Source organism: Crocuta crocuta, unplaced genomic scaffold (assembly GCF_008692635.1).
Source record: "Crocuta crocuta isolate KB4526 unplaced genomic scaffold, BGI_CrCroc_1.0 scaffold241, whole genome shotgun sequence".
In the NCBI taxonomy this organism is placed as follows: domain Eukaryota; kingdom Metazoa; phylum Chordata; class Mammalia; order Carnivora; family Hyaenidae; genus Crocuta; species Crocuta crocuta.
Window position 1 is genome coordinate 2589744 of NW_027527807.1, and position 12597 is coordinate 2602340.

Below are 12597 nucleotides of genomic sequence, written 5' to 3' on the forward strand. Positions count from 1 at the left end.
ATTACTTACGTGTTGATTCCATTTTCAAAAGTAAAAGTTCAAATAAACATATTGGAAACTGAATGGTCTTCTACGCGTAGCTTTGGAAGTCATGTAGCATCACTTCTCTTAAAATTTATGAGTCAAAGTCATCATTACACCCAGTTTCATTGGGAGAAGATATAAACACCACCTCGCAATGGGAGGCCCATTCCGAACTCCCAAGCAGATCATGACACTGCCTGATGAAGGCTTCCAATTGCCTCAAAGTAACTCTCAAATGGGGGCTCCTCCACTCTAGATGATGCCTCAGGAGCACCTGAGGAACAGTCCAGCCTTCTCGGAGTTTGTGTTCTCTAGAGGTCTGGAGCTCAATCAACCAGCTTACTCTTATTCGTGAGCACCCTTCCACCAAGTGCATACAGGGTGGATACTCGCTTACATGGCATCTTTGTGCAAGTTTAAAAGGTGCCCCTTGCCCCTCTGCATAGACAGCACCCTGTTCCACTGGACGTGAGCACAGTGAACGAAGCATGGGTTATACTCAGTCCCCACCCCCTTGCTATCTAAGCCAGGTGCCTTTGTGTCTGACGCGACCCAACATTTACAAAAGGCTTCTCCCCATCCTTGCCACACCCTTGACTCTGTGCTCTTACACCCTGCGCCTAGTCCATCAGGAAACCATATCACCTTTCTCTCTCGACATACATCACAGTCTAGCTGCAGTACCATTATGAGTGGACATCACAGTCTAGCTGGAGTACCATTATGAGTGGCCTTCTAGTCTTTTCTCTTAGTGAGCAAGCTCCTTGAGGCAGATACCATACCTCATTTACTTTTCATGCAAAGAGAAGGCAAGGGTGCCTCTCTCCCATCATGGTGCCCAAATACCTCAAATACCAACATCAGAAATTCCTTTCTCTGGCTTCCTGAGTCTACCTTATTTTTAAGTTTATTTATTTGAGAGAGACAAAGACAGCACGAGCAGAGGAGAGGCAGAGAGAGGGAGAGACTGAGAATCCCAAGCAGTCTCTGCACTGCCAGCACAGGGCTGAACACGGGGCTCGAACCCACAAAACCGTGAGACCATGACCTGAGCCCAAACCAAGAGTCAGGCGCTTAACCAACTAAGCCACTGAGGTTCACCCCGAGTCTACCTTAAATGCCAGAATGCCTGGTATTTAATTCACTCCCACTGAAGTGTTAGTGGCATATCATGTCTGCTTCCTTCATGCACGTGCATCAGGCCATGGAGGAGAACCAGAGCAACACCAAAAGAGAAGGATAATGGAAAAAAGGGCACACAGAACGATTTCACCTTGCCATTGGCCTGTACATGTACATTACCAGCGCCCTAGTGGGGGACAGCAGTTCTCACCTGGCTAAACTAGAAAATGTTTCATCTTCCGAATGCTGCACGTTGCTCCTCTTCTTCACAGATGCTACTCATGCCAGAAAACAGAAAATAAAGTTCCTCAAGACCTTAAAAAAAGGATTTCTCTATAAAAGGTATAAAAAATAGTAGGAGTGAAGAATCTAACCAAGATGATGGAAATCGGTAAAACCTTTCTAAAAAGTAATTGGCTCTCTGTACTGTAAGCCTTTGGCCCAGAAACTCCCCTTCCAGCAACTGATCCTATGGTGGGGTTGGGGGGACAAAATCCAGAAAAAGAATTAAATACAATGATTCCCACTTACAATGGTGAATACAATGGACAACCAAACTGGTCAGTGGGAGGTCAGGTAACTAATATACGAGAATACAATGCAGTCAATGGAAGTGGTATTTTCAACGAATAGGGTGGGTTTTTTTTTAATTTTTTATGTTTATTTTTGAGAGAGACAGAGTGCGAGTGAGGGAGGGGCAGAGAGGGAGGGAGACACAGAATCCGAAGCAGGCTTCAGGTTCCGAGCTGTCAGCACAGAGCCTGACACGGGGCTCAAACTCACAAACCGCGAGATCATGACCTGAGCTGAAGTTGGACACCCAACCGATGAAGCCACCCAGGGGCCCCTCAAGGAATGTTTTAATGACAGACAATGACTAAAATAATTGAGTGCTCAAAATGCATCAAGCTCTACACTACAGCCTCATGTGGTGTACGTACCCTGTTAACCTCTACCACAATCACAGTTGTGAGACAGTTACTGATAATAGCCCAATTTTTACAGATGAGAAAGTTGAAAATCTGACACAATACGGGATTTCACTCAAGGGCACTTGGTTAACTAAATGGCAGAGCTCGGATTCGAGCCCTGCAGTCTGATTCCGGAGGCTAAAGTCTTTAACAGTACAGTAATACTTGTCTACGGCCATACCACCCTGAACGTGCTCAATCTTGTCTGATCTTGGAAACAATACAGTAATACTTAATGCACACCTTTGCACATGAATGGGGGGAAAAAACCCTAGGCGACAAAAAACCCCAGTGGGTTACCAGTACCTTACCTCTGGGTGATAGGATAAGAAGGAATTGGTATTTTCTTCTTTTGCATTCCTTTATGTTCCAAAGTCCTGATAATAATGATGTATTTCACTTTTTTTAGGTTTATTTATTTATTGGGAGAGAGAGAGAACATGAGCTGGGGAGGGGCAGAGAGAGAGAGAATCCCAAGCAGGCGACACTGCACCGTGTGGAGCCCGATGTGGGGCTCAAACTCACAGATTGTGAGATCACGACCTGAGCCAAAACCAAGAGGCGGCTGAGCCACCCAGGCGGCCCGATGATGTATTGCTTTCGTATTCAGATTTTTGTAACCAATTAATTTCATGTTTCACCAACCAAGAACTTGGGAGTTTCTAGCAATCGAGTCCAGCCCTTGGTTCTGAGCTCACGCTCGCCACCTGGGGCAGGTGCAGCCCCCTCCAGTCCCCACCTGGCCATCTGCTCGGATTCCCTCTTGCCAAACCCACCGAACTCCCAGCTGTACGTGTAAATAAGGCTTCCTGACTGAGGCTGGAGTCAATCCTGTGCCCCTTTCCAGCCATCCTGCCTAGCCTCTAGCTTTCTGCCTTACCTTGGTCTAACCTCTTGTTCTGCCTTTGCCACCGAGGCTCCTCCGCCTCCTGGCAAACCCTCCCCACCCTATCTCTGCCTCATCTTTCACTCTCAGAGCCTATAGGATCANCGGGAGGGAGGAAAAAGCCACAACAGCCCTCTTTTCTCTGTGACTTCTTCACTTCTCTCTTCAATTACAGACCCCAAGCTGATCACACCACTCTAATAAGGCCCTGATCAATGCTAAGGAGTTATTTTATGATTCCTGCAGGTTGTATTCCTGTTATTATTACACATCACAGCATCACATTAGCTTTCAAAAACCAAACCAGCATTGATTTGCTGACTCACTCTGTGGTCTCCTATGATGCCCAGATCTTTCCATTATGTTTGCATCTCCAGGCAAGGAGAGAATTGATTTCCTCTCCAGCCCTCTATAAGAGGTTCCTGTTCACTACCTGCTCCCAGTCTCCACCCCGCCTCCGTACTGCAAGCGGAAAAGTGTGGAAAGCAAGAGAAACCTGAGGTCTATTTGTTAAACCCCTGAGCAACAACAAAACAAAACAAAACAATCACAAGAAGTAAAGTAAAGGCTCTTGCCTACTTTCTACGGGACCTCTCTGATTTCTGTTTTAAAAACAGAAATAGGGGGCGCCTGGGTGGCTCAGTCGGTTGGGCGTCCAACTTCGGCTCAGGTCATGATCTCGTGGTTCGTGGGTTCCAGCCCCGCGTCGGGCTCTGTGCTGACAGCTAGCTCAGAGCCTGGAGCCTGTCTTTGGATTCTGTGTCTCCCTCTCTCTCTGACCCTCCCCTACTCACGCTGTATCTCTCTCAGAAATAAATAAAACATTTTAAAAAAATGATTTTTTAAAAAAAGTCACAGGGCAGGTCGCCTGGGTGGCTCAGTTGGTTAAGCCTCCGACTTCAGCCCAAGTCATGATCTCACGGTTCATGGGTTCGAGCCCCACATCGAGCTCTGTGCTGACAGCTCAGACCTGGAGCCTGCTTCGGATTCTCTGTCTCCCTCTCTCTCTGCCCCTCACCTACTCAGGCTCTATTTCTCTCTGCCTCAAAAATAAATAAACTTAAACAAAATTTTTTTTAAAAGTCACAGTACTCATGGGAAAAGATAGGGTAATAGGCACAACAACTCAAAACCTTCATCAGGAACATATTTTAAAGGATAGGAACCTCCTAAAAAACATGTATGACAATTTTATACATGTTAAATGGTCAAGCAATACATAAATACTACAATAAATGTGGCACTTTAAAAAGACCTGAGGTTTGCTTGGGCAGATGGCTGTCGGAAGAGCAGCAGCTTGTGAATTCTTGCCAGGCAGTGGAAGGAGGGTGATCTGAAATCAGACAGAGGGGTAAGAGCAGCTGTGAACCGGGGTGGCTCCGATCACACGTGGGGAACTTAGAGAGGTGCTGGGTGTCCAGGGGGCTGTCCGTGCATGCTCGCACATGCCTTGTGCATCCCTGTGTGATTCGGTGCAGGTGGGTGCAGTTTCCCGTGCTCAACTAGTGTTTCCCGTGAAAGACATTGTGCATGAGTGAATACGAAGTTCGGGTTATACTCCAATTGTTCCCAAATCTATCAACCACATTAGTCGAAAAACGACTTCACATTTTTCGAAACAAGAGTTACAGTGGAACTGACTGTACTGACCTCCTGAGCTTGGGAAGATTACATGAAATAAGGCCTTTAGCAAAATGCCTGGCACACGGTCAGCTCCCAATAAATGATAGCAGTTATCAAAAGCAGCAGTAAGAGCTCAGACCTATGGACCCTACGGTGGCTGCAGATGAAATCCAGACCTGCCCTGATGTAGGGTTTTCCTGCACACATCTGATGGGAGCCAGCAGAAGCCCAGGAGAGCTCAGCTCTGCTCAGAGTCAACCCCACACACACACACCCTACCAAGTGCTTATTTGCCTTTAATTCTATGAACATCTCTTATGGCCCTAGGGTGTTGGCTAAGCAATGCAGGATGTACAAGAGGAGCTAGGGGCCCAGCTCTTGGGCTAAGAAAGCTTCTTCTCTCTCTGCTCAGTGAGAGGGTGAGGTGTGACAGGGACCGGGGCTGGCTTGGCTGGAGGGTCTCCATAAGCAGTAAGGCGACATTGTCGGTTCCGAAGCAGGAAAGTTTCAGGATCAGAGCCATGGTTAAAAACAGATGTCAACAAACCTTTTAATGTAAAAGGCCAGATAGTAACTTTTTAGGCTTTGCCGGCCATATAATCAAACAGGCAGTGGGCAACAGTTAGGCCACCGTTTGCCAACCTCTGCTTTGGAGAGGTCTTATCTAATAGAATTTGTGCCGTGGATAAAAAAACCACATAGGTAATTTTAAATTCTTCTAGTAGCCACATTTTTCTATAAATCGAAAGAAAATGTTATCATTCATTTTAATGTGTATTTTACTTAGCCCCCAATATATCCAACATATTATCACTTCAACATATAATGAACAAAATAATTATTAATGAGATATTTTCTAGTCTTTGTATTATATCAAATCCCTGAAATCTGTTCTGNAGAAGTACCCATGAATGTGATGTCATTTGTAAATAGGGTCTTTGCCATTGATCACGTTAGGATGAGGTCATGAGGGCGGGCTCTAATCCTATATGACTGTCATCTTTATAAAAACGGGAAATTTGTGTGCAGAGACAGATACAAAGACAGAAAGCCATGTAAAGAAGAAGACAGAGATCAGGCTAATGTAGCAGAAGCCAAAGAATGCCAAGGATGGCCCGCAAACCACCAGAAGCTAGAGGAGAGGCCTGGAACAGATTTCCCCCTCACCGCCCTCTGAGGGAGTCAATATACGTGATCTTGGACTTCTAGCCTCCAGAACTGGGAGACAATACATTTCTGTTGTTGAAGCCACCCCGTTTGTTGTATTTCATTAGAGCAACCCTAAAAAATAAATACAAAATGTACGTCTTTGTGGTTTATATTTTCAGCACAATCCAATTCATACTAACCACATGCCGAGGACTTAATAGACAGACAGCCACGGCCAGCCAAGGATGTAATAGACAGACAGCCACGGCCAGTGGCCACCATATTCGACAGCACAGCTGGAGAGAGAGCAATCTGGCTACCTTGAATTGATTAGCTTAGAGACAGAAAGGTGTCAGAGACAAAGAGTTTAAGCATTAAGTGTAAACAAAGAACTTTTTGGAAACTTTGAAACTTCCTTGAAAATGTATTAAATGGGATGGTTCTAGGCATTTACTTTCTGTCGACAGTTTGGAGGCCCTCAGGAACTGACCATGGCACAGCCTAGGAATGCCCCATTTTCTTTAGCTTTGGCTAAAGTCATTTCATTCCTGAGCTCTGTTTTTGCTTTTATGGTGTGTGATCATTTTTGTCTCCCAACTGATTTCTTCTGAAGCCAATATGTGATATTTTCCCTTGAAGTAATTTGGCAGTTTCATCATTTTCTTGATCTTACCTTCCCCATTAATTGTATTGGTGCACACAACATACCATGTGAAGGGACGGGGAGATTGTAACAAGAAGTCTAGGTCCATCTTCAATATTGGACTGCTGACACCTTTCAAGCTCCTTTTCCCTTTTCCCCTTTTGTCCTACATCTATCAAGGCCACATGACAGCCTGGGCATCTGTCCCCTGGTGCTGGTGAGAAAGTTCAAACCAATAAAAACCTGAGCCGCTCACCCATTCTTCATTCAAGCCAATGAGATGCGCTTGAGTGGCTGCCCTACTCTCCCCAGAAAGCCTCATGACGTGAATGACAAACCTTTTCATACCCTCTCGGTACGTGTGCCACATCATCAGCCTCAAGATCCAAACCCATTTTGAGTGGGGGTAGAGGGCTTGATCTTGCTCTCTGTGAGGGAACCTCAAGACAATTGGTGTTGACAGCCAGATGACTGAATAGATGACCATCAGCTCCTGGGGGGTCTTCTATTGTTCTCAGCTTACTAACGGGCTCCACGTCCTGCTGGCAAGTATGCATGTGAGCTGCTGCCTGCTGCCCACTAGCGAGCTTGCATTGGAGTTGACATTGCACCTAGTGAGTCCTTGCAAGCCTTGGTTCTAGGTATGACCAACCCAGGTCAAAAGTCTTGCATGTTGGGCCAAGAGTATGGGATTGGGACCCTTCTCAATGTAGCCCTAGGTTGGGCACCACTGTCTCAAACTGAATTGTGTGTTTCAATTCCTGCACAAGCTATGACTGATGCTAGGTTCAGGGGAATGACTCTTACTCTGTGGCCATTGGTTGTGTTCCAACCAGGCATTTATCCTGTTTTATAAAGTGTTCAGGAAACAGACTGATACCATGTGCAATATCATGGTCATGGGCGGTCACTGATGTGAGAAAAAATAGTCACTATGTGCAGTGCTGAGATCACACTCTTAAAAGCAGATGGCTCATTAGGACGCTAAATGTGTCTAGTGAAACAAAGATTCTAATCCTCAGAATTATAGGGGAAAGAATCCATGGTACCCCCATGGCATAGACCCTTACGAGAAGCACCCTGACTGCTTTATCCCCTTGGGTCTTAAAGAGCCAGAGAATGCCATCACTGTAGTGGACAATTATAAAATGGACCAATGAGCACTCTAGGTTCTATTTAGTGCCACAGCTGGTCAACATGCCAAGAGGTTAATTCAAACTCATTTTAAACCAGAGTCTCTCGACCAAACAAAACAATAATTGCCATAAGAAAGGTCCCTAAATTTGATGAAACCAATTTGAGACTTTCTAGAAGAATAAACTTATAAACATGTCCAGGGTAGAGAGGATTCCCCGAAAGCGAGGTATATCCAATAACCACCAAAACAAAAAATGAAATAAAAAAAATTTTTTTTTCATACAGACTGAGGAAAGAGAAACTGAAACAGAGGCCTGAAATTTTACTCAATCATAAATCCAAATTTTACTAAAATACCTCATGCAGCATAAAAATAATAGGGTTCTTACTGGCTTTCGCCCTTCTAAAGCATACATTCTAAATTAATATCTGCTGGAGTGCACCAGTTGGTAAACCCAATTGGGCCCAAATTACAGTTATCCCTGGGGATCTCACTAAAGTTAAACAAGGTACCCTCTACATGCTTTAGGGAATTACCAAATATAAAAAAAAGGACAAACAGGTATGCCTCGCTTTAACCATCAGAACTACCATCTTGGCTAAATTCCCTCTCTTATACTCAATGACCACATGGGGAGCCCCTTGAACCAACTGAGTCATCAGAAAAGGGAGTCTGTGCCCTTTGCACTCAGCAGTGCTAATCACAGACAGGACTCCATTGTCAGCAAAATTAGCCAAACTTCAGGCAATCATCTTAGCACTAGACAATACCTGGCCAACAATCAGTCTCATATGCACATTTTTACATACTCTTGTGCTATTTCCAATGGCCTGGCCCTCTGGTCTGACCAGTGGCAACAATTCGTTATCCAAGGGTGACCCCTTTGGGGCAAGGAACACCGGGAATTTATTGCCTCACAGATACCAAAAATATAAATGAAGGTCATACTTATCTCTGCATATATTTAATACCACAACACAAGATCTCAGCCAGGCACTCCTTATCCTCTTCAGAGTTCCAGGCATCATTGATAGCAAACAAGGCATTCATGTCACTTCTTAGAATACACGATGCTGGGCTCTTGAACAAGGTATCCAACAGAGCATTCACTTCCTTTAAACTGGTTCCAGGCTGCAGCTCTCATAGAGTATCATAATGGCTTACTCAAACACGTTCAAATTCAAATAAATGAAATGGCACCATTGAGTCATCTGTGGAACATCGAAGGTGAAGTGTAATAAAGAATCTGATTCCAAGTGAGCAGTGGGGCCGGCTGACGATAACGGGGCTGAGAGACTATTCACAGAGCAAGGTGAAGATGAATGCCAAAGGACTCGGATCATAGCTAAAGGCCAGTATTCCAGTTACTGAACTTTCAGGAAGTGGACCTTTTGAAAGTCATGGTCTTCTTTGTAAAAGGTCTTCCTTGTGTGAAGAATGAACTTTTGCCTAGTCATCCTCTTGAAATATCAGAAAAAAATGTCCAGCTCAACCAAGGTAAAATGAATTCTTCCACAATGAGAAACATCCAGGGTCTGTTTGCTCCACTCAAATTACAAATGGGATTCGAGGCAGTGCAGTACGTTTGGCAACTTCCATTTCTTCCCAGCTCAAACCTTTCACTGGATATTTCGAGGGGTAATGATCAGACTGTTGGATTTGAAGATGTTTTTAATGACCCGTCACAAAGTGAATTAATGGGAGAACCACACTTGATGGTGGAATGTAAACTGGGTTTCCTGTAATCTGTTGTGCTAGTCACGAAAATAGAGGGGCTGCATTTTGTTTACAGTCATCTTTTTACTATAATTTAATGTACACAACATTAAAAGTACTGACATGAGAATTTTTGGCTACATAGTATCTGTGACCATTTGAAATGATTTGGGTCTTTGGTTTATTACCATGTGACCACTGAAGGCACGAAGGAGAGATTTTCTTTTCTTTTCTTTTTCAAATGTTTATTTTTGAGAGAGAGAAGCCAAGAGCACATGGCAGGGGGGGGGGAGCAGAGAGAGAGAGGGAGACACAGGCTCCAAAGCAGGCTCCAGGCTCCGAGCTGTCAGCACAGAGCCCGACACGCAGCTCGAACCCGTGAACCATGAGATCATGACCTGAGCTGAAGTTGGACGCTTAACTGACTGAGCCACCCAGGTGTCCCGAGACTTTCAAACTCCCAATTTATATGAAAGCAGTGGCCTTCTATGTCTTTAAGCAATTGTTATTAATGAGAATTTTAAACTGTCTACAGGTCTACAATGCAACCTATTTTCAGCATCTGAATCTGGAACCTTCATAGTAGTGTCTTTCAAAATAAACATCTGTAATTGATTTTAGTGGCAACACTTCAAATTCATTACAAAGCAAGGTATTTATATTTCACCTTGTTCCAGGATAGCTCATTAATAGTCACAAGAATAATATTGGCTGTATTGATGCTATTTTAGAATTATAGCTATTCTATATAGCTATTCTATTCTAGCTATATTGATTCTTTGGGGTTGAAAACTGTAAGTTGAAAGGTTTTGATTTTGCTCTTGTCTTTAAAGTGAAAAATTAAACAAACCAACCAGGATATGTTGATTAAAAAAAAAAGTCTGGAGCCCCTGGGGGGCTCAGTCGGTTAAGTGTCCGATTTCAGCTCAGGTCATGATCTCGTAGTCTGTGCGTTCGAGTCCCGCGTCGGGCTCTGTGCTGACAGCTCAGAGCCTGGAGCCAGCTTCAGATTCTGTGTCTCCCTCTCTCTCTGCCTCTCCCCCACTCGTTCTCTCTCTCTCTCTCCCTCTCTCAAAAATAAACATTCAAAAAAATTTTTAAAAAGAGTCTGATTCCATTTGTTTGTTTGCTGAAATGTTTCAAGCCCTGTTCCTCCTTTGCCCACATTTGAGCAAGCCCGTAAGGAAGGCTGGATGATCCCTCCCTTTGTGCGGACAGGGTAGATCTATCTATCAGAACCTCAGCCCATGCATGGGAACCCTCACTCCCACCCCAGGCCCCAATCGCGATAAAACCAAAGCCACTAGCCTCTTCCTTCACTCAAGCTAAATGAACCAGCTTGGGAGCCTGTCCTGCTGACCCCAGAAAGCCTCATGATGTGAATAACAGCTTTTCCGTACCACCTTGGTGCATGAATGGGATCATCAGCCTCAATTTCAAAACCAATTTGGGACAAAGGGTTAATCCCACCCTCCTCAGGACATGCACAAAACAGAGATTCTACCAATCAATAACTAATAGAAGACACACTATCCCATTTCTAATGAAAACTAACCCCACCTCCAGAAGAAATCAACTTTTAGTCAGAAAAGTATCCATGAAGGAACAAGACATTTTAGAAGCTTATATAACATGTCACATATCTCCCCCACTCCTACTTAGCTACAAATTAATTTCCCCTTCAATATATTTGCAAAAGCTTACTTTTCTAGCCTGGCAGAAAAGAATGCCACATTCAAAGCCGTCATCTGTACAGAAATCCCGAGAGGGTTTTAAAGAACTGCAATGTCACAGCTACCATGGCATTGTTAATCCTTGAAGAAAGGGAGTTGGTGTTGCCCAGGAAAGCTTTATGAATACCATAACCACCACACATTTGGCCCACAAAAACAAAAACAAAAAAGTAGCAGCAGTGGGATTGAAATCCTGAGTAGCTTTTATAAAAATGAAGGCTCTGTAAGAGGCTGTATAATGGAAATGATATTGACAAATGCCATAGCAACCAAAAAACTGCTTGTCGCCTTGTGAAGATTAAAATCTTCCTGATGATCAGGCATTTGGTGTGTGTCTGTAAGTGAATGTATGAATAAAAAGCCTCCCTCGGAATAAAACCCGTTCCAGGGCTGCTAATACTGTTCGGGAAAGACGGAAGTTTGATTCTGGAAATCTCTCTCCTTTTATTTTTTTTCAGCCTAATCCTACAGAGACGATATCAATCTCGGCTTCTAGACAGAAAGGAGAAATGTGTATTTACGTGAGAATGTGAAGCAAAAAGGCACCTCCAAAGCGCCCACTGCATCAGGTACCCAACCATAGGGTTGTGCTCCCAGGCGGGGCTCTTCAGAAAGACTGTATTTCCACAGAACGGTATTTCATTTTCTTCCTTTGCCAAACACTGATCACAGCCCTCACTCACAGAGTTATTTCTGGGTCTAACTTCCATCCTTCTTGCCCTGGTTTCAGCTTCTCATTGTTTGGGGCATTGTTTTCCTTATGCCTTATTGGTAGACTTGATGATGGGTCAGCATCCCGTCGGCTGCGGGAAAAGTCTGCAGCAATCTAACCTAGCCTTCTCCATGGGTTGATAAACTCAGAAATATTTCCATTGTCACAATGCTCACCCTGGCATTAGTCACTATTGAACACAAATGCTCTTCTCTCTCTCTCCATCCTAGGAGCCACTGCACGTCACTATTCCTACGTTAAAAGAATTCTTTTCTTTTTTAATGTTTTTATTTCTAGGAGAGAGAGAGAGAGACAGCGTGAGCAGGGGAGGGTCAGAGAGAGAGGGAGTCACAGACTGAAACAGGCTCCAGGCTCTGAGCTGGCAGTCAGCACAGAGCCCGACGCGGGGCTCGAACCCACGAACCGCGAGATCATGACCTAAGCGAAAGTCGGACGCTTAACCGACTAAGCCACCCAGGCGCCCCTCCTACGTGAAAAGAATTCTAATGGAATATTTCTGTTCTTACTGTTGAAGTATAGTTGACATACAATATCACATTCGTTTCAGGTGTACAGCACAGTGATTCAACATTTATATACATTACAAAATGATCACCACAATAAGTCTAGTTACCATCTGTCACCATAAAAAGTTATTGCTATATTATTGACTATATTCCCCATGCTATGCTTTTCATCCTCTATTTCTTTTATAACTGGAAGTTTGTACCTCTTAACCCCCTTCATCTTTTTGACCATCTCTCCACCCCCTGCCCCCTGGCTCCCACCAGTTTGTTCTCTGTGCCTATGAGTCTGTTTCTGTTTGTTTGTTCGTTGGTTTTGTTTTTTACGTTCCACACAGAAGTGAAATCGTCTCAGC

At 44.2% G+C, this 12597-nt stretch overlaps 1 pseudogene; it reads left to right on the forward strand.

Moving 5' to 3' along the window:
• Window positions 1-8874: 8874 nt before the first annotated feature.
• Window positions 8875-9301, forward strand: LOC144239920 (proteasome maturation protein pseudogene; annotated as a pseudogene).
• The last annotated feature ends 3296 nt before the right edge of the window (window positions 9302-12597 follow it).